The sequence below is a fragment of the Apus apus genome, chromosome 10 (genome assembly GCF_020740795.1).
Source record: "Apus apus isolate bApuApu2 chromosome 10, bApuApu2.pri.cur, whole genome shotgun sequence".
Classification (NCBI taxonomy): domain Eukaryota; kingdom Metazoa; phylum Chordata; class Aves; order Apodiformes; family Apodidae; genus Apus; species Apus apus.
Genome location: NC_067291.1, coordinates 10,052,989 through 10,075,317, shown reverse-complemented (window position 1 = coordinate 10,075,317; position 22,329 = coordinate 10,052,989). Strand labels below are relative to the sequence as shown.

The 22,329-nt window shown below is 39.7% G+C and overlaps 1 protein-coding gene and 1 long non-coding RNA gene across 7 annotated transcripts in view; both read right to left on the bottom strand.

The window, feature by feature from the left end:
• SEMA6D (semaphorin 6D) overlaps window positions 1-6,568 on the bottom strand; it is a 224,244-nt gene extending 217,676 nt beyond the window's left edge. For all 6 annotated transcript variants that reach the window (XM_051628018.1, XM_051628014.1, XM_051628024.1 and 3 more), the window contains exons 1-2: window positions 6,473-6,568; window positions 620-701 (exon numbers count right to left, since the gene is read on the bottom strand). The gene's annotated coding sequence lies outside the window, so the exon portion shown is untranslated. The remainder of the gene's footprint in view (window positions 1-619; window positions 702-6,472) is intronic.
• A 7,251-nt stretch (window positions 6,569-13,819) lies between these two features.
• LOC127388492 (uncharacterized) overlaps window positions 13,820-22,329 on the bottom strand; it is a 328,289-nt gene continuing 319,779 nt past the window's right edge. Inside the window, exon 5 of the long non-coding RNA XR_007890392.1 lies at window positions 13,820-13,883. This is a non-coding gene — a long non-coding RNA (uncharacterized LOC127388492). The remainder of the gene's footprint in view (window positions 13,884-22,329) is intronic.

Sequence of the window (22,329 nt, the reverse complement as noted above, 5' to 3'; positions counted from 1 at the left end):
GGCAGCGCAGCAAACTCCGCGGCTCCCGGCCCCGCCCGCCCCGCGCGGCCGCACTTCACACCCCGCCCCGCGGCCCCGCCCCGCACCTGCGCCCGCCCCGCGCGCCCCATTGTCCGCCGGGCGGCCCCGCCCGCCCCCGCGCACCTGCCCGCCCCGTGGGTTCGCCTCCGGGCACCCCTCGCCCCACTCGCTGCTCGGGGCTTTTTGGCCTGCTTATTTTCGCCTCTCCGTCCCCGCTCTCCACCGTGCACCTCTCCTCGCTCTCCTTCCCGCCTTTCCCCCGCGCCTCACCTCCCACCTTTGTCCCTTGCGGTCCCTCCGGCTCCCCCGGCGGGTCCCCGCCCGAGGCTGGGGGGCAGTGGCGGTAACGGAGCGCCCTGAGGGGCTCCTCGGCCGCATCTCGGGGAATCCGGGAGCCGCCCGAACCACTCCCCGCCCCGGCTCCAGCCGACAGTGCAAATGCCTTCAGCAATCAATAAACAAGTCATTTGGCTCAGCTGCGGGGAAAGGCATCAAGCAGAGATTTTCCTTTGAAAAGTAAATCGGTTTACTTTCCCTGCTTTGTATCCTGGCGAACTTCCCCGTTTTGTGTGAACGTGGGTTGCCTCGCTCGGCTCACCTGGCTCCCGAGGGACAGCAGGTCCTGTCCTGTCCAGGCGAGGAACGACCGTCTGGGAAGTGCCGCTGCTCCTCTCCAGCACCTGCAGAGTTAGAGCAGACAACTCAGGCTCACTCCCAAGTGGGGCCCAAGTTTATCGAAAACAGCCCTAGTTTTTCCCTTTGATGAGACAGAAATCCTTTGGTTTGATTTTGTCTCGTTGCAGATTTTTCAGCCAGCATCAGAGACAGTTTGCTTTAAAATTGAAACTTAAATATAAATACGTTTTGCTGCCATTGCTTATGAAAATATTAGACTATGGAAGTTGCAACATAGTATCTAGTGTGAATCTTTGTTATGCTATCATTTTTACTGAAGAAAAAAAACCAAACAAAAAAGCGACAAAACTGATGATTTGGGTAGTTCTAACCTGAGTTCAGAATCAAGATACTCCATTTAAAAATAAGTGAAAGCTTAAAGCATATAGAAAATAAATTATTTTGCAGCCTATCTTCAAGCATTTCCTATTAAGTAAATCATCACAGCATTCTCCAGGTACCAGTTCCTTTACAAATAAGGAGTGGGATTGCTAGAGAGGAAAGCAATACTTGTGAGGGGATGAGGATGCTAATATATCCTAATATTTTTTTCTGCTGGAAGTCCTCAGGTGACAAACATTTTTCTCAGGTTCTTCAACAGCAGCTTGGCTTCAAGCCACAAGCAAAGGGACTGACCTGATATTACCTCAAAAATCTTCTCTCCTTCCTTTTCCACCAGAGATCCAGAGCCTTTGACATTTGCCCTTCTGAGCTCTGCCTGCCTGAGCGGAGCCCACAGAGGGACAGTCTTTTCCACAGCCCTTCTCACTCTGTTTGGGCACTCTTTCCTGTATAAACATGTGTGCTGGTTCAGTCTGTCACTGTGTTATCACTTTTGGTGGGGGATTTTCCTCAGCATTGTCACAGCTTCCATTTTTCTTGGTGGCATCTTGCAGGTTTCCAAGCCCCACTTCTCCCCACACTTCCAAACATGCTGGAATGCTAAGGCTCCCTGTTCTGCCTTTGCTTTTGGAAATGGACTCAGTGTTGGCCACTATTTTGCAGTGGCATTTTATGTCATTGTCCCTGCTCTCCCGAGCCAGGCCCAGCTGGCAGGGCTGTGCCTGAGGTGGTGGCAGGGCTTTGCGTGGGTGTCCAGGTGGCTGAGGCCCTGCTCGCTCGCACACCTGGCACCTCTCCCCTCACCAGCTTTGCCCACCGTGCTTAGCTGCCTTCTGCAGTCTTGTTTCTCCCCTGGCTGTGCCGGGTTTACACCTCAGGGTTCCAGCAGCTGAGGGGCTGCAGGGTCTTCTCTGTGAGGAGAGGCCGCAGCTGCCCCAACTGCTTCCCGCCGACTCACCGAAAGCCCCACCCAGGCACCGCTGAGCCCCTCAGTGAAGCTCAGGGAGAGAGGAGGGAGACAGGTCAGGGATGAGGCACTGAAGCAAGCCTGGGGGGCGGGAGGTCTTTTTTTGCTTTGTTTCTCTTGATCCAACTCTATTTTAAATTGGCAAGAAATTAAATTAATTTTCCCCAAACTGTCTGTTTTGCCCATGACAATAATTAAGTGATCTCCCTGTCCTTATCTCGACTCAGATCTTCCATCTTATTTTCTCCCCTGTCCTTTTGAGGAGGGGAGTGAAAGAGTAGTTGGCAGCTGGACAAGGTGAACCCACCACTACGATTATCAGAGAGGAAGGAGAATCCTTTTTGGAGAATGTAGTTTTCAGCACCAGCTTTACTCTAAGCTTCCGGGTGTTGGGATGGTCCAATACTGCCAGAGAGAGATCCTTTTCTATCTGTTCTGCCATCACCACCCAGCTCTTGGCTGCCTGCAGAAGGCACTGAGGGTACCGAGAAGATACCTTTTGCTGAAATTCCCATTTGGCAACAAATCACTCATATTTCACTGCAGTGTAAGGTTGTCTGAACAGAGCATTTCAGTAGACTGTAGCACCTCCAGCTTTCTGATGACAGTTCTTGTCCTAAAATACTGGAGCCAGGTCACCTTGTGTATTTGTATCCTATAATCCCCTTTACAGAATAACAGTGACTGCATGGGGCAGAAATCTGTCAATCACTATACTCTTGTACTTCCCTTACTGTCCCATAAATGATCTCAATTGAACATTCATTACTGGAAAATAGAATGTTCCCCCTGTCTTGCTGCTTCGTGAGAATATCTGTTACAAACTGTGAATATGTGTCTGTCATATGAGTGATTAAACTGCCTGGAATTTACGCTTGGTTCCCTTTAAACAAAATTGTAGATAAAAGCTGTGTGAATTTTTATTTCATGCCCTAAATTCAATAAAGATGCAGCTTAATTTAGCACCCTCAGATAGTTAAAGATTTGGATTATTTTGCTAAATAGTTTTTGGGGTATTTTCAGGATAAGAGTCACAAATGGGCCAGAGTAATTTTCATCAATCTTTCCTCTTACAGTATCCTAAAAGCAAGGTAAATTTTGAAGCATGTAGGAAATCAAGGTCTAGTTTTGTCCTCTGCCTGAGTGAATTTGAATTCTCATCATTGATCTATGAAGTTGTAAGTTATTTGCGGGTGAAAGAAGAGAGAAGAAAATATTATTTTCCTGTCAATACTATTTCAATATGTACAAATAACATTACCAAAGTGGGAATTAGATCAGAGTCTTCTCTCAGGTGAGAACCAGGAGACTTGAGACATGCTCATACTCCTCAATCAGCATTTATTTCCACATGGAGTTTAACAGGGCTTTGACAATAGAAGCTGGTGGAGCCCTGCTTTGCAGCCTCATGGATAGCACTTGCCTTGGATATAGGAATGTGGATGCAAATTACTGACAAGAAAGTGAATTGAGCCCAGAATGTTAAGGTGCTTTTTAACTGGTGATGATACTTCTCCTGGTACCTTTCGTAGGGTTTGGATGGACAGAGGAATTGACTGTTCTAAGCAGGGACACTTATTATGAGCTTTTCTCCACTCAGCCTTGTGTTCTTTCTTTTCTTAGTTTGACATCATTGTAATTTGGTGTCATAGCACTGCATAACTTTTTCCTTGCCCTTTCCATTACCTAAAATAAAACTATTATCTGCTCTGATAATTAACGCCTGGAAAGTGCCTTATTCTGTAAGTTCAGTGTAAACTAAAATGCCTCCTGGAAGCATCCATGGTTACTAATTTTCGAAGGTACTTACCACAGATAAAGAAAACTGTCAGGTGGCAGGAGAGCTTGCATAATTTAACACAAAATGGTCATTTCTGAATGTTAGCAAAGCAGGCAAGAGCCTCTCTGGGGCTATTCATTACAACGTTATACTTTGCTATTAAATATTTCTGAGCCCACCCCAATCTCTACCCAAACCTGTTACTGTTCCTGTTTGGAGGCATATCCACACTGTGCTTGTTTCAGATGATGTAACAACACCTTTTCTTTGAAGATCTGCCTGTTCCTGCTTCAGTTATTCTATTAGGGCTGCTGGAAGACTGGATGATCCTCATCAGATCGGGATGCTGTTGTCCTCTCAGTTTGGAGTACTTTTGATGGCACTTGGTGAGCAAATTGCTCTTTCTCCTGCTACACTGTTGCTCAGCAAGGTGTTCCTGCCTGTCAGCTGTTACAGGCTAAGGAGATAATGCTGCTCATTTCACAGACTTCTTATTAACAGCTTGGTTTTGCTTACAAGCCTCAGAGTACACATGCTGTATATCACCAGCTCTCGGCTATATTTCTCTAATGTAACATTTGTAATATTATAAATATTTCTGGGGCTCATATTGCAGCTGGTCCCGTGATTCAGCTGCAATTGAATTGGTTTGTGATCTAATTGTGCAATTGCAAATCTAGAAGCCTTTTTGTTTGGTTGGTTGGTTTTTGGTGGGTTTTTTTTGTTTTCTTTTGTTTTGTTTTGTTTGTTCTCCTGCAGAGAATTTAAATCTAGAGCTTGTGAAGCAGTTAAGGGCATATGACAGATAGCCTGTTGCTTCCTGGAATTCTCAATATTCTGAAAACACTGTAGGTGCTGCTGTTCCACTCCCTCTTTCTTTTTGATAGTTACTGCAGTGGAATGTGAGGTTCTTGGTTTTGCCCCAGGACTCTTCATCTCCCATGAGAATTTTTTTTTCTTTCTCTCTACTGCAGATAACCTGGTTTAGGCTTTGTAACTCTGTCCCTGTCCTGCTCCTTGAGCACCTTTGCATGGCATGGCTTTACCTTTTCTGCACTGTATGTTGTTTTTGATGTGATCTTTCTCCTGCAAAATTTAGCTGACCTCGTTTTTGCATGATTTTACAATCTATATATTCATCTTCATAATAATTCAAACTGATCAAAACTTTCTCTGCTTTAAACAGGAAACAAGTGTCCCACAGACAATCTAATCTGTAAGCAGAAAATTTTAGTATCTCCATGCTTTTATGTGGGGATGGCAGAATTCTTAGGTCTGTAATTTAAATACCTGTTCACTTGTTACTTTTCCTTGTTGGTATCAGGAAAAAAATGGTCACATTCTCTTGAATTTTCTAGCTACATTTCCGTGTCTCAAACAGAATTCCTTTTGGAGCAATATTTACGTTTAATTTAATGTACTCCAACTTAGAAAAGCAACATAGAAATTAATCTCTATGTGCTGTGATATCAGGGAAAAAAAACTTGATCAGTTTTACAGAATAATGATTGGCAATTTTAGCTTTCATTTAAAAATTCTGACCTGTGTAGTTCTTAGAGTTGCAACAGAAACCCATAAATATATAAAGTAAGCAGAAGACAGAATATCTGTAAAAAAGGAAATATAACAAAGTTTTGCAAAGAAAACTGAAATGTCTGATTCTTTCCTAATGTACATTTTACTTACCTGTAAGTATCATAATATGCACTTAAGCAAAGTTGTCCTGAAATATTATTCTGATTATATCAAACTTAGAATACTAGAGAATTAGGCTCAGTGAATGCACATGAAATTGCTTCAGGTTGCAGAATGCAACTAGACATAAATAGCAGAATTGTTTCCAAGTAGATAACGACACACAATGGCTTGTTATTCTTGTGATAATACTTAAGGTTAAAAAAGGGTACAAAAGTGGAAGTAAAAACTTATTTCATATTCAGGGCTTAAAGCAGAAAAAAGGCAACAAACCATCCTGTCTTATTTTAAAAGAGTGTACCTAATAATCCAAAGAGTAAATGCTCATATATGAGCCGTTTTACAATAAAACCTGCCAACATATGAAGTTAATTTAAAATATTCTCGCCAAATTCCACAGGCAAATTTCATGCAGAAATACCAGGATAATTCTCAAAATGGTCTGTTCTCAAACTTTTTAAAGGACTACATTTCATTGCAGCAGACAAATTAGCTACCCTAATGAACTAGACACCAAGAAAAAGCATCTCTCAAGAGATGAATTTAAAAAATAATTTGGTATGTGTAAGAACCGGGAGATATTTCAAGGTAAATGAGCCTACAAATATGTTTTGTCCTACAATTGTTGCAAACCCAAATGAGCACAGACATGAACTGATTCATGCGGTCTAAATAAACTCATCAACATTAATCATCTGATGAGGACCATGAAAAAAGGGGCAGCTAGGATCCCAGAACAAAGATGTTCACCATGTTAGATGAAATATCTACACTTTGACAAGTTAGATGACAAGCCCTGAACTACAAGCTGCATGCTAGCATTATAGTTGGAGGCCAGTAGTCCTACCCTGAGCATACAGAGAGACAAAAAAAAAAGGGGGACAAACGTATTTCAGGCTACACTGTTAAAATTAGCCTTTTCTGTGTCTGCTTGTGGGCTACTTTACATGTACAAAGCAAAGGCATAAATACACAGAGAAAACAGTAGTTACCCACAATCCCAGTACAGATTCCAGGCCTTGTACGGAGTTTTGACAGAAGCAGAAAACTGCGGTAGATTTCTGAAGAGGAAAATCGCCCATTTCAATCTTCTTGCCTAGAGGAAGAGAGGAGCTAGTCCAGAACTTTAAGAAAGTCTAGTGAACAACACATCAGTAAAACCCCTATCTCTTCTATATATTAAAGTCCTATCTACAATTACATGAGTACACCAGTGTCAAGACTGTAGTATATCACAGAGATCCTCCAGTTAATTTTTATCAAACTTCTTGGCAGGATAAATTAGATTGTTTAGAAATCTGCTTTGCCATAGGTCTAGTATATGCAGGGGTGAGTTGGCTTGTTGACAGCCTGTTTGGATATCTCCAAGACATGCTTTGGCCTGAAGGATACATACATTTGCTGTTTTCTAAAGATGTGGTCTTGTGTTATGTATTTTGGCCAGTTTTCTGCATCCCAGGATGAGTAACATTGTGTCTGCTTGTCTTCAAGCATTTCTTTGAAGCAGCTCTACAGGCTATTTGCATTATTTTTGTGTGGATTTTCCAAAACTTCAGCTCATTCATTTCTCTTAGTGGTAGGTATTTTACACAAATATCTACACTTTTATAGAAAATATTCAGGCTTGCCCTTTAGCCCTACCAAAACTCGCTGACAATATCCTCATTTGATTATACATTTTCATTCATACATTGTAACTTCTTTTGGCCCTAATCAGATTTTCCACTAGTGAAACATTTTCCCTTTTTGAAACATGGTTGGGATTGTCCTATTTGTGCACCATAAATGTTTCAGGTAAAACACCCAAAAATGCCTAATTTGGGAAAGCGGCTTTTTAATAGAAAGCTATCAGGAACTTTAATGATCTCTTATTACTGTTTGCATGCTACTTCCAGCAATTTTCTCCCAAACTGATTCACCCATGCATACCCTTACATTTCTCCTTCAGTTATGTGCTAAGGGTATGCTCCTCTCTCATTCAGTTGGATTTGATGATCTGTACATGCTACCAAAGGTGTGCCTTTGGACTTTCATTGCTAACACATTTATAGATAATATTCCAGTTTCTTCCTTTCTGAGATGTCTATGCATTTAACTGCTCTTATTATTACATGCCATCCTCTGACTTTTTCTACCAACTTTATATCTCTTAGGTTACAATCAGATTTTAGTGTTCCAGTCACACAAATGATTTGATGTGTTTCAGTAACTTCAGTTGTACCCTCTTCACTGAGAATTTGTTTCGGAGTCTACACAGCCAAACAGCACAATTTGTTATACTTACCTGGCATTTTAAAACAACCACAGCCAAAATAACAACCACTATTTGTTTTAGTTATTATTATTATGAATGGTTCACAAAAATGTATCTTCTGTAAAGTAAGAAAGAAATTAGGGAGAGATTATGATGTATTACATGCAAGGTGATAAAAATACCCTGTACAGTATGAATTTGAGCTCTATTTTCTGTACACTTTTTATATTCATGAAACACTTCCTGCTGGCAGAAATAGCAATATTTTTTCACAATCTTTCCAGTTCTGTCATAGTTCAACTGCTGTAAACGCAACAGATACTTTTTAAAAGTGCATCACAGGGTTGTTCAATTTCGAAAAGGGGGTGATTCAATTGCTGGATGCACTTTTATCATGAGCAGAGAATACTATCCAGTAAAAACAGTAAAGATAGGACATTAAATTTGTAGAAGAAAAAAGTTGGACAAACTCGAAAGAATCCAACAGGAATTCTATTCTTCATGCAAGGGAATGCAATGTGTATTTCATTTATTCCATCAGAGAAAAGCCTGTGTACCATAGCAACCAGCACATTTCATAATTTCATGAAGTTTGTCTTAAATCACTAAAGATCACTTACTTTCTCTGAATTGATGAGCAGCATTTTTCCTGTTCTTTCCAGCAATAGTTAATAAAATATTAATAAACAACTCATAAATACTTAAACATGCTTGAACTTTTACATAGTTTCTTTTATGTTTTCTGATATACAATCTCCTGGTTTGAGCCAGGGATAGAACCAATTTTCTTTCTAGTAATTTTGCTTTTCAGTTAAGTCTCTTCTAAGTAGCTTCATCTGCTGAAATTTGCAGCATGTTTGTCAGTCAGTGCCTGCTTCTAGGTCTGATAATGTTTGATGTTTGATAGTTAATGCTGGAGAATGGTGTGCAGAACCAAGGCCACTGCTTGGTTCTGAAAAACGTCTTATGCTCTGGAAACAAAAGAGAATAAAGGGGTCACATCTGAAACCCTCTTGTGGGGAGGAGCAGATGACACAGGTGACCAAAACTGATCAAAGTATCCTGTCCCATAGGCATCATATTTAGAATACATTTGAGATTATGAAGGTCAAGCTCTCTTCATCCATGGCTGACGTGCTGAGAGGACTCTGACTGTTCATCTGCCTTGGATCCTGATTCATGAGTTCCTGAATCCATGGGTTCTTGCATCCACCTCTCTCTGCCACTGATTCCAGGAGTCGACTCTGGGACTTTTCCAGGGCCTGCCCTGCAGCCTCAGTGGTGACATGAGAGTTATTGGCAGAATGTGATATTGCTTTTGTATACATCTGTGTATATTTGTACATATTTCATTATAGTCCTTTTCATCACTAATGTTTCATTAAAGCTGTGTGGTTTAGTTTCCAACCTATAGGTCCCTTTCACTTATTCTCTCTCCTTTCCCTATAGTTGAAAGGAGAGGGGTTGTTAAGGATCATCTGCCATTCATTTAATTGCAAGCCAGTGTTAAAATGTGACACGTATGCAGGAAGACTTCTTGAAAGTAAACATTACTCTCAGAATGCATGATTTTATGTGGCTTTTGCACACAAAACCAAATGCAATTATGTCAAGAATTTGATTGCATAGCATAGTTTATATTCCCACTTCCTCACCCTTAACCTTTCTAAATGGACTATAGGGCTTTCTTTCTTGTTATATAAATTATATTCTGTGGAAACAGTTCCTTGAACCTCTGGACAATTAAATTTGATTATCTGTAATGTTATATTTTCAAATTATGAAGGAATACTGTGGCTTATGATTTTTTCCATGCTATTATTCTTTAATGAAATCCAAAGTGACCAGTAAGAGAGTTCAAATAATTTGCAGATTTTAAAAACTTGGGATTAAGTTTCATTTAAGCATTGCTTTTCCTGCCCTGCATATGCATTGTGTTTATTGAAGAAGATCTGATAGACATTAGTTTGGGCACTCTCACTGAGAGATAAACAGACAGACTTCAAGTTGTTAGACAGTGTAGAATCCACTTGAATAACAGGTTTATTGCTAGAAATGTCTGTGGAAAGCAATTTTTGGGGAAATGTAACATTTTGTGTTGAAAAAGGGTTAAGGCACAGGGAATTGATATTTTCTCAAGTGATGGATCACACAGATGGCATATGAAATTATTATATGTTCAGGACTATCTGATATTCATATTTATATTTAAAATATCAGCAAAAAAATTGTGATCAATCAATAAGCTCAGTTATCCTCACCATAATATTTGATAAAGAATAACTGATGGCAAATAAATAAGCAGCTCTCACAATCTGTTCAAGCAATTTGCAAATACAAAGAAGGACTAGATTTGATTCACATATTTTTTTACCCCACATTTTTTTTCCCAAGCTACTCACAGGATTAATAGTGGCTTACAATGTATTTAGTACTGGTACACAGAAATACCACAGACATTAAACTTCTCAGCAAGTTAAACCTTGCACATGATAAGTGAATAACAGTATAAACCATCAGGTTGCTGCTTTGGAATGTGTTGTACTAAGTAACCAATTTTCTGTGGGGTTAATATTTATTCATGCATACAGTGGCATTTATCTGAGAACAAAAAGTAATTTCACATAAAACCAAAGCAACATGAATTGATATTCAGTTGTTATAATGAGGCTCCATTGATAAGGTAACAGCAGCAAACCCCAGCCTAAGCTTAGACAACTAATTTGTATGGTCCTTCTAGCCAGCAAAAAGGCTGAGAACTGCAAATCAAGGATTGATATTGAGAGTCTTTTCTTCCCCAAGAGAGCTGTAGCTGAGGTCTTGCCCTCAGTTAGCTTGCCTGAGAAATTATGCTTGGATTACCTTGGATCATTGATTCCACTAATGTATGGGCAGTAGATATTATCTACTGCCAGATTTAAGATTTAACTTACCAGTTACAAGTGAGTACAGGTCTTGCAAGTGATAATACAACATTCTTTAATGAACCACTATTTCTGTTAACCAGCAAATGTAGATCACTCTTCTCAAAGACAGACTGCTTATAATATTGCTTTTTCTGCTAATTCTTTTATAGCAGATGTATTCAAATTTAACAGTGGTTTAAAAATGTTGGATTAAAAAAGTAGTACCTTTAAAAGATCTATTTCTCCTTAACAGCTTTTAAAAATCTAGTATTGTCTGTATTAATTTCCACAAAAATTTAAAAACGGCCTGCTGTAGGCTCTGCTTTGTGCACTGTGGCAGGATGAATTATGAATGATTGCAGCATTTACATTCTAAGTTTAGTTTTCAAGTATGGTTGATTTTGCTTAAATGAGAATCCTGTAGTTATTTAGTAATTAGGACTGACAGTTCTATGAAGTTCATAATTGGTCCCCAAACAGGTGTTTCCTTTCTTTTTGAAAAAAATAGGTATATTTTCTCCCTGCTGCATGTGAGCTCATGGAAATTTCCTGAACAGAAAAGTATACAGCATTCATAACAATTTTGTATTATAGAATCAAAATTATACTTCACTTTAAATGCCAACTCTGCTAATTTGTTGGATTTGAATTTCACTCAGGCATCATTAGCCACAGTGCAGGGCACCCTTGACTGTGAGCAAAGTTAACAATAACTGCAATTGCTGAGTACAGATGGTGGTGTGATGATATTTTTTGGGAGTCTCTATGATTAGTGTAGCTATTCTAAATAATAATTCTGTTTCTTAGTATAGACTGTGTCTACCACATATAGGTTGATGGTTTTGCATGTATTGAAAATAAACTTGTTATTGCCTATAAATATCAGGTATCATTTACACTGACTGATCGTAAGGAATCACACAATCTGAAGGGGTCACCCCCTTGAAGTTTCTGTGAATTGTCTTAGCTCTGTAAAGTTTGTGTTTCTACTTTGAAAATGGCAGCACTTGGCAATCATTTATCATATTTGATTGTTCTCCAATTATTTGAGCTCAGACAGGTTACCTTATCAGGCCATTTTTATGTAAAGCACCAGTATTGACTACAAGAGATCTTATGGCAGTTTTAAACCCCTTCTGCATTAGTAGCCTTCTCACTGCATCCTGTCTCTCAGATGCTGTGATGAATGTGACACTGCTATTATCTGTCCTAAGTACCCAGTTTTAATGGTGACAACACCTATTCTTCAAAATGGTAATTGCCTAATGCTATCTATCTTTGCAATTTATGACCACCCTGGGAAAAATACTCCTTTAAAATTACACAAGTATTTAGTTAAAATATGTGATCAACCAGTTACATTGTTGGAATTACTTTAGGGTAGTTACGTATTATGGGATATTAAAGGTCTTTACATACATTCAGATACCATAGCTAGCATCCATTTCATAATTTTTTGGGGAATTCAGAAGATGGCTGCTCTACCAAACATGTCTGGCATTGAACTACTCTCACACATGTGCCTGTTAACCTGCCTATCCTTCAGAGACACTGTTAAGATATAGTGGGTATGGGACACACACGCCTTGGCAGCTGTCACAGTGCAGGCCTATTTCTTAGTTTGAGTTGTTAGAGTATTAATAATACCAATGCACTGCAAGGAATGCTGAGATGGGGAATCCCATAGAGGGAGAGAGAGCAGAGGGGCTGGAAAACTCAGAGAATTAGCCACTACAGCTAAAAAAACTAAAAACCACAAGCCCTTTTACCCCCAAGGAAGGATAAAATTTGATGAAAACAAAAGTCACTTGACAAGAACTAAACTCGTCTTACCTGCTCTTTGTGAGACAGTTTTTGAAGAGGTACATGACTCAAACCCAGTCAGTACTGGACCACTTCAGAATCCAAACAAACAAGAGAATTTGGTGTAATTGTTAGATCATATTTCGTTATTAACAATCTTTTTAATTGGAGAATAATAGTATCAGGAAAAAAAGTAGGAAGCAGTTACTTTCTGTGAAAAAACTTTCTGTTCTAAAACTGACTTCTTCCACTTGTTTTATCTGAAAACCAATTCAGTGCTATAGATAAAAAAATGAAATGGAAAATCAAATTTTGCTGCAGATAATTTTGTTTCAGCCAGTTGCAGAGTCACATTATGGCTACCTCCAAAATCTACCACAGTCCCCAGAGAGGCTCCTATAAATGGTTAAACTCCATTTATCTGTGCTCAGCCTTGACTGCCACACTGCTTTTTCCCCTCTCCTCCCTCTCTTTTTGTTCTTGTTGTTTTGTTTTGGGTTTTTTCTTTGTTTTGGTTTGTTTGGGTTTCTTTGTTTTGGGTTTTGTTTTGGTTTTTTTTTTGAGGGGTGGGTTTGTGGGGGGATTAATCATTAACTAAATTGTCTGCTTTCCTATTCATAGACTAATTTTGGGTCCTTCCAGGTGCCAGTTCCATTTGAAGTCCAAAGAACCTGCAACTGAGACCACTGCCCAGAAGTTCCCTGTGTTATCAGCTCCAGGCAATGATGACAGATCCAGTCCTTTCTGCTGCCAACATCACACAGTTTCCTTGGATGTGAAAAAATGCATCCATTCAAGGCTTTCCTCAAGGCTGCACTATCTGGCTGGCACCCCTCAGACCCATATTCCCAGTATGCCATTTACTAAAGAGAATAATTAAGCATCATATTTTACACAATCACAACACATTTTCCTCTTAAAAATTTCATGGAGAAATGCTCTTAGCAAGGTGTAAAAATGTATTTGATATCCAACATAAACACCACAAAACACAACAAACAGCTGTATTCTGCTGTGCCTTGTTACTCTTTCTGCTACTCAAACGTAGGGCAACAAGTCTTTTTTCACTTAAATTAAAAATGAGGGAAGTCAAAGACAATTATTTATCATGTAGCCATGCAGAACATTAATAATCACATGTTCACCTGAATTTACAAATGTACACAGATTTACTTAAAATCCCCTTTAGGCAGATACATGACCATGTATTTTATTATAATAAATGACAAGATGCTGGGAAATAGAGCATATGTAATGAAGTACTGACTGACAGATCTAAAGAAAAAGCCAAAGATTTGAGAAAGGACAGAAAGTTTGAAGAGTTTTAATTTAATTGTAATTAAGCCTAAACTTCTTTTGGGGCTAAATGACTCGCCAGTTGCCGTTCTGTTCAATATCCCAGTGGAGCCAAAATAGGAATGCTGTTGACTTGATACTTTCCTGATCAAAGAAAAAAGTACAGTAAGAATGTATTCAAGGCACCAGTGTCTTACAGCTCTCAATATGATAAATAATTATTGAGACATTACAGAAAGATTTTGTAACATTTTGATGGGTTGGAAGGAAGCAAATCTATTTACTCGTGTTTTATGCAGTGTTGAGAGATTAAGAGTGAAAGAGTAAAGAGTGAAAACTCCAGAATTCTAAAGTTATCATTAAGCCTTCAGTCCCTCTGCAGCAAATCCCACTGATTTTGCTGAGCCAGGGTTTGAATACACGCTCCTCATCTCGACAGGGCAACATGTGTCAGACTCCAAATTCCCTGCAGGAAACATGTGTGAAGACTAGAAGAATGTTGCCCAGTCCATCTACAAGAGAAACAACTCAGTGGTACCAAACATTCAAATCACAGGATCTGAGAAGCAAATGTTCTGTAGGATTTGATCTTGGAGGACATGCACAGTGATACAACAGAGATGCAACAACAAAACCAAGTAGGAATACTCTGCAGGATTTCCTGGATTTTGTCAGGGGAGGTTTAGACTAGACATTAGGAAGAACTTCTCACTGAAAGGGTTGTCAGACATTGGAACATGCTGCCCAGGGAGGTGGTTGAGTCATCATCCCTGGATGTGTTTAAAAGTCATCTAGATGTGGTGCTTGGGGATATGGCTCAGTATTGGACTCGGGAGACTGGGGTTAAGGGTTGGACTTGATGATCTTAAAGGTCTTTTCCAACCTAAGTGATTTTATGATTCCGTGATTTCATATCACAATGTGAAACAAACACATCCTTCCCCCCCCCCCCCCATTTCCAAATCACAAAAATACTACTATTAAACACACACAAAGTCTTAATGGATTACTGCGAATTTTGACTAAGATTTCAGTATGTGGTCCTATGAGGATTTATTATGTAAATTAGTGGATATGAGCAAAATTAATGAGATGATTCATGTATTTTAAAGAAAAAAACCTGCTTTTCCATTTTCAGAAGAAAACAGGCAGCAGCCAGTTTACAACTCAAGTCTGTCCATATGTAATAGCAACAAAAGAACCTGTAACATCCCAGACAGTCATTCTCTATTTCCTTACACTATTTGTGAAGGAAAAGCAATGTGACAGGCAAGGCTGCAAGAAAAGGAATTGCCCACAAGATGTTTTACAAATTGCAGTAGAAAAAGCTTTTGAAAGGGAAGCAAAATACAGGAGAGCAGAAACAATTCAACATGCAGTACTCTAAATTCAGAAGTGCCAGCAGGCGATGTGCTGTTCCTCAGAGTTTTGAAAAACATGTTTGTCAGGTTTAATTATTTATATAGTTCACAGAATAAATTCTTCCAAAGCAGAATTGCTTAGTACAGCTTCTAAAAGCACCTGAGCCTTGTCCCAATACCTTTACGTCCACCTAATGAAGAAACTGAAAATGCTTTGGATTACAGATCTTAAGGACACTCAAAGACAGTGCTCTCTTTTTGTAATTACAGCCCATGTATCCTCTCTGTAAACTGGGACCAGGTGTCTAAACCTCTACTAGGGCCATCATCCATCCTGTTGCAGGCAGCAGTCTTCCCTATACACCACCCTCTTGTCACTGCTTCCCCAACAGCCTGCCCTGCAGAAGTCATGGCAGAGCAGAGCTGTCCAAGTGAAGGATGGGTATTCTCTCCTCGCCAACATGCAGGAGCTATGCACAGTTCTCTTATTCTACCAGCTTTCCAAACAGTGAAACAGGAAAGTTGTAGTTTTTTCATATTTTCATATAGATTGCTGGTCTCTCAAAGCCATGAGCAGGAATGCATTTCACAAGACCTGAAGCAAGTAAACCCAGGACACACTGAACCTGTGCCCCTTATTTACTAATCTCCTCTACACTATTACGGCATCTCGAGGTTTCTGACAAGTTCTCTGTAGAAAATAATTATACAAATGATGCAGCTGTTATTAGATAGCTTTAATTAGCTGCAAGTGCCAGAGAATTGCATTTTAGCAAAAGATTCTGTTCCCTTGAATTAAGCAAGAAAGTGGCTATTTTGACCTAAGGATGTTGTCCCTTTTAATGAGTTAATTCTTTGGCTTAATACCTCCTTGCCAACGTAAGTGAATATGTCAGAAATGAGTCTTTTCTACTTCTGCCATTTGCTGCTGTTCCCAAGTGCCTTGCAGAGCTGTTACTACCTTGCTAATGCATCCTGCTTGCTAAGGGGTTTTCCAAGGGCTTTTCTTGCACAGCCTCTTTTTTTGACAGTGGTCAGTTTGCATCTGACATCTCTGGGTGAGTGAGCATCTGTGTCCTGGCATCTGAAGTACACACTGCACATCTACCAAGTGCACTCTTCATACCAGTGGAGATAAGCTGCTGGCTGGTGGGTTTGGTTTCTCATCTCTCCATGTTGGATAAAAGTATATATATGCAGAATCATAATCTTTTATAGACATTTGTTTTTTATGGTGTCTGATCTTACATGTTGGGTAGCTCCAGCTCCCACAGCCAATATGTTAGCACCATGATGCACTGGAGTTTAAAACTCTCACTCTTGTTGTAGTGCTATATGGCTTTTATTTTTTCATATTTTGCTACATTTCTATTTTCTGACAAAAATATCTTTCTTATATTTAATGTAATTCCTCTTGGATTCTCTGTTAGCTACTATGACTACTATGGTATGTTGCATAAGTGATTTTTAGCTGTTGAACTACCCTTTTTGACTGGTTTTGTGTGTCTTCCACCACAAATTGACCTAACAGTTGATACTATTATAGTGTCTATGACTTTCCTCCAAGCAGTGAAAAGAATAGACGTGTCAGTCTCTTGGAGCTTGGGCCCACAATTTCTGGAGTTGAAGTACTTCTGCTCTGGGCAGAAGAAATGTTCTGTTTTCTTTAAGTGAATGGAAATCTCCTGTGTAACAAAACTAGTCCTTTGTTTCCCCCATTTAGGGTTTGGAGACAAGCACTCAGGAAGGGGTCTGAACACACACTACAGTGAGCTCATAAAACAGACACATCTCTATTATGGATATGCAGTTATCTAGACAAGAAGGCTCCTTGTCTGCTGTCCTGCTCAGGCACAGGCATCTGACTTGGGGCACTATATGTCTTATATCTTCCTATGGCTTCAGTTTCAATTATTATTTCAACACAGGACTCAACACAACTGTACTTCAAAAATTCATGGTGATAGAATGCCCAAATACAATAAAACAGAAGGAAAGAAAATAATGGGTTTGAACACTTGACTCATAACTAATAGGATTCTTCATCCCTTGTTTTTAGAGTAATTATATTTTAAATGCCTGGGGAATTGCATAAAGATTTTTTTTTCACCTGACATGACACACGATGTGGTAGGTGCTGCAATGCATTTTCTATAAGCTACACGTATCTGAGATCTCTCACAGGTATTCTACACATCATTCCTCCATCTACTGAACCTTCATTAGTGCTGTCAGGATCATTCAAGAAAGAAGAGGAGAGACAAGAAAATTGCTTAGACTTCATCTTATTAATGAATGTAGTTACGGAATCTTTTATAAGATAAGAATACTCTTCTTGTGAAGAGCACTGCTGTGAAGTTCTGGCACCAAATAAATAATATTGTGCTGTATTTTTTATGTTATTAGTGATTATCAGTACACTAGCCCTTTAATACTGGAACATTAGTTTAAAAACCTGTGAAAAGTGGCAACTTCAGTATCTGTTTGTGAATAACACTACAGAAACACAGGTTTTTAAATACCTTGTAATAGGAAGGTTCAGATCTTTGTAGTGTGATTAGTGCAGCAGACTGATCTAACTTACTCAAAATGCAAATCTGGAACTCTTCTATGATTGCCATAAATCACCTCAGGTGTATATAGATGAAAATTTGAACAGAATCACTTATTGTGTCTTACTTGCGTAACAGGATATAACCACTGCCATGTCTCTCAACTTTGCTTCATTTGAACAATATAACTGTACCAAGTTTGTTCTTACTTTTCTCTTCCTTCTTTGTTCCATAAGCTTTTCTCTACAAATCTTTGTAGATCCTTTGTATCTCTCAGCTCCTGACTATAGTGTATGTCTTGGGAATTTAAATAGAACAAATGAGATACCAATTTCTAGTAAGCACAAGTCAGTACAAAATTTTGTCTTGCTACATATGTACACACATAGAAAGCTTTTCTGAATTCCAGATGTTCAAGCATATGGGAAAAAAGATTTGGTGAACTGGAACCTTTTCACATAATTATCCTGTGAAAAATTTTTAGCTGTCTGTGTCACTGAGAATGGTCTAGCTTTCCAAAGGTAGAACAGGTTGTCATTCACAGATGTGTCTACACCTGCAAACGTAGTGCCTAACATTACGTTTCTGATACTAAGAAAGAGCAAGCTGGGAAATGAGCTCTGTACTGCATCTTGTCCTGCTGATGGGCAGACAACATATGTAGGGAATTCCCATTCAGAGAAGAGATCAAAGAGAAAATTGCTTGTACTCTATTTTTGAAGAAAAATGATGTTTTGAAAACTAAAATCATATCTGATCCATGAGCTCTTTGTCATGTTCTAGAAAATATCTGGTAAATTGTTATTCATGCTAGTATAACTTTTCTGTCTAGCTGCAGCAGCACTATTAATTCGGTTCTATACCTGGTGTTCTGGTACATATTACCATCATCATTATACTTATTATTCAATAATAATAATAGTAACATTTTACAAACACCAAGTCTCCTGCAAGCATAGCTGTCCCATTTACCAAGATGGCAAAAACTGTAATCTTTAGAAAATGAGAAAGATTATATTAGAATTTTTCTTTAGTGCTATCTAGAGAAATCTGCTGTATAGTATTTCTTCTGGACATTAATGTTGTGAATTCTCATATATTTCATGCTACTGTTTTCCTGTTTTCTGCTGTGAGACTTTAGAGGTACCTGAGAGCCCTGTTACCAAAACTGATATGGACCAGTTTAGTATTTTGGGATAGTTTAAGTTCTTCCATTTCTTTAATTTCTTCTTCACTGCTGTGTCCTTTTCCTATCTAGAGTGAGATTTAGCTGATTTTTTTTTTTTTAATATAGGGAATGATTTTGCTATTTCTTTTGAATATCATAATTGCCGGAATACATTTTTTAAAAAGCACAAACAGAAAACTTGCTAACACATGTCACAATGTTGGCTTCCCCACAATTAGCAGAAATTTATTTACTATGTATTGATTGTATCCTTGCTTCCCAGCCAATGCACACAATTGGCTGCTTTTTTTTTTTTTTTTTTTGGTCTCTCCAAACCAGTCTTTTCTGGGCAGATTATTTTCTCCTTTTCTGAAATGAAGTCTTTCCTTGTGAATGGTGCCTGACTGATGGCCTTGAAAAATCGTCTTTTCTTCACAGAGGGAGTAAATTCACAGTCAAAGTTTGTAGTGTGAGACTGCCCATAGTGACCTGCACATGCCCACGCTACTTCAGTAGAGCTCTTCACTTTGGATCAGGCACTTGGTTAAGTTTGCAAGTTACTTTTTCCCTAATGAGTCTGACAGTTGAAATACAACAAGTATAAATTCCATTATTTTTTTGTGATACTACATGAATATCCCAGGAACTATGTTGAAACCACCAGTTTATTTGCTCGGAGACAGGGATGGATTTTTCTTTGGTATCCTTAAAATCCTTTCAAATTAAGCCCTATCTTTGGCATATTATTTCCTATGTAAGTAATACTTCTGGAACAGGAGTAACAGCATGTAACATCTCTTTGTTCTAGGAGACCAAACCCCACATTCCTACTCTATTTTGGTGATCTTCTCACAGTATTATATCACAAATCTGGGCATCTATGCACTCACAGCAATTCCAGCCTCATATGGATTAATTTTCTTGTCTCTCCTCAGAAGCTGTTAGCCAGAAGTTCTTGTTAGAGCCCCAGCATAACTGAGTTCACGTAACCAGTGTCACGTTCCCTTTCAAACCGGTGGTTTTCAGGTACTTCTGTGTGCACTACAGGCCCTAGGTTTAATTTATCTCTTTGGTGAACTGCACAGCAAGTTCCTTCCAAAGAGTGATGGCACATACAGATTCGGGAAATGAAAATCGGACATCCAGATCTGACCCCAGCAGCGAGCCAAAGCAGCAAAGCTTCGGCAAAAAGAAGAGGGAAGACAAAAGGAGCTGTGCTAAAGCTCTTCCTCACCAGGCCTCAGCAAGAGCTTTGACAAACTTCCACTGAGCACGGAGAGCAATGACCTCATGCCCGCAGTAAGCGGCCGCTCTCCAGCCGCGGCTGCGGGCGGGCCGGGCCGGTCAGCACCGCCAGCGCTGGACAGCGCCTGCGGGACCCGGCACCGAGCGCCTGGTGCGGGCCGTCTGTGCCCCGCACCGCGCCCCTGCACCGCACGGCACCGCACGGCACCGCACCGCAGCCCCTGCACTGCAGCCCCTGGCAACGCATGGCACCGCACCCCCCGCACCCCACCACAGCCCTGCACGGCATGGCACCACCCTGCACCCCCCCATCCGCACCCTTCCGCAAAGACTAATAGAACACAGGAGATCTAGTATTAAATGTTCTGAACTGTGTTGTCTTACGGACTGTGCAGGGAGGAATTGAAAACTCGTTTTTCTGTGTCCAGCTCTTCATGACCATTTCAGGAAGAACAAGGAGCTACAGCCCTCTTTCTGCCTGTTGTCTTTTAATCCTCTCCTTCTCAAGTCATTCACTACAGTACAAAAGTGCTATAAAGCTAATGCTGTGAAGTTTTATGTCCTTGCAGAAATTAATCCGAAAAGCAGAAGGCACACTTGTTGCTTACATATCCCTTTCCTTTGCTTCCTAAGCCTGTTCCCCCATTCCTAAAAGCATGCCAGCTCTCTTCATCTTCCTGCTGTGAAACTCAGCACAAGGTGGGCACAGATGTGTGCAAAATTCAATTGCAAAGCAAACATGTTTTTTTGCAGCCACATATGCAGGAAAGGCGATGTTAAAAGTGACTATCAGTTTAATTTAATTCATTCAGTTTCGGGTTAAGATGAGGTTTTAAGTAGCCCAAATTAGGCTAGTGAGACATTTATAACAGCATGGAGATTTTAAGGTATTAGAAGCATCCAGGGTTGTTTGAACCCCTTGGGTTGAGAACAATTACTGCAGAATATTATTTATTCTGTAGTGTGTTTAATGCTGAAAGGTGTGATAAAAAAGAACTGCAGATGAAGAGCACACTATTTTGGCAAGTACAATGCAAGGCAAAGGAGCTCCCTTGGGATGCCAGTGTAATTGGGGTGCACTTACAGCAGCTGATTATAACTGCTCCATATAAAGGCCTGCAAATGCCTCTCTTCAAATGTACCTACTTGCTCTTCCTTCTCCTGCTCTGAGAACACATCCACAGCCATCCTCATCCCTACAAAGCTGCAACACCAAATTCACCTAGTCATGGGACTCCGAGTGCTATTCAAACAAGAATCATGGTCACAGTGCTTCTTTCATGTATCAGACAGCAGCTCAAAACCCACCTCATAACTACTAATGGATTTCATGAAGGAAAACTGTCATCAGTTTGATTCTACCTCATTCTAGAATTTCTGTTCTTCCCCATAAACCTATTGCAAATACACTGTGGGGAAAAAACCCAACAGCATCACCCTTGGAAAACAGAAATTGGAGCAGACCCGGCAAAAACTCGGATCATGAGTTATTTCCCAGAACAGTAAGCTCAGTGCAGGACTTTGCACTGATTGGCAAGCAATGCACTGAAGGCAATATAAGAAGAGAGCATGGTCCTGCAGTTTGTGTAGTCAAACATTGCATGAAGAGGCAACAAGCCAACCTCAAGTAACTTATCCATCAAGACAAGCACAAAGGACAACAGCAAGGAGTACAAAGTAGTACATAGATATGGTGGGGGAAGGGAAAGCTTCCATTTCTTATTACATCAAGTTATACAAAATCATGTTATTCAGCAGGAATCAAGAGAAAATCTAGGGTAATGAGACATAATAGTTAGAAAGGAGAAATTATTACTAGATCCTTCAGAAAGTACTTGGGGAAACAACCACCTTAAAGTCATCCTAAAGGACCATTATCTTAGATGTGGAGTGCCAGCTTTTAAAGGGAACAATATTTTTTAAGGGAAAAACAGATACCTTGTGGAAAGTGATGACACAATCTCCCACAGTCCTTTCCCCAGCACTGCTTTCCCTCTGCCCATACAATATTCTGTCTCCCTAAAGTGATCCTGCATTGCCAGCTGGGTACCTTCTGTCCCAAGTTACTGTGAAGCATTGCTGCCTGGAATCACTTTCATTCAAAATCAGTTGCATTTTAGTAGTAATTTAAAAAAGAGCATCACCTTAGCTTATTTTGGGGGGAAAAAGGTCTTCACAAATGGTGTGATTTACATTATCTCTGATTGCACTGCATTTTTCTAAATTTTTCCAAACATAAATTTCTTCCAAATAATAAAAATGAA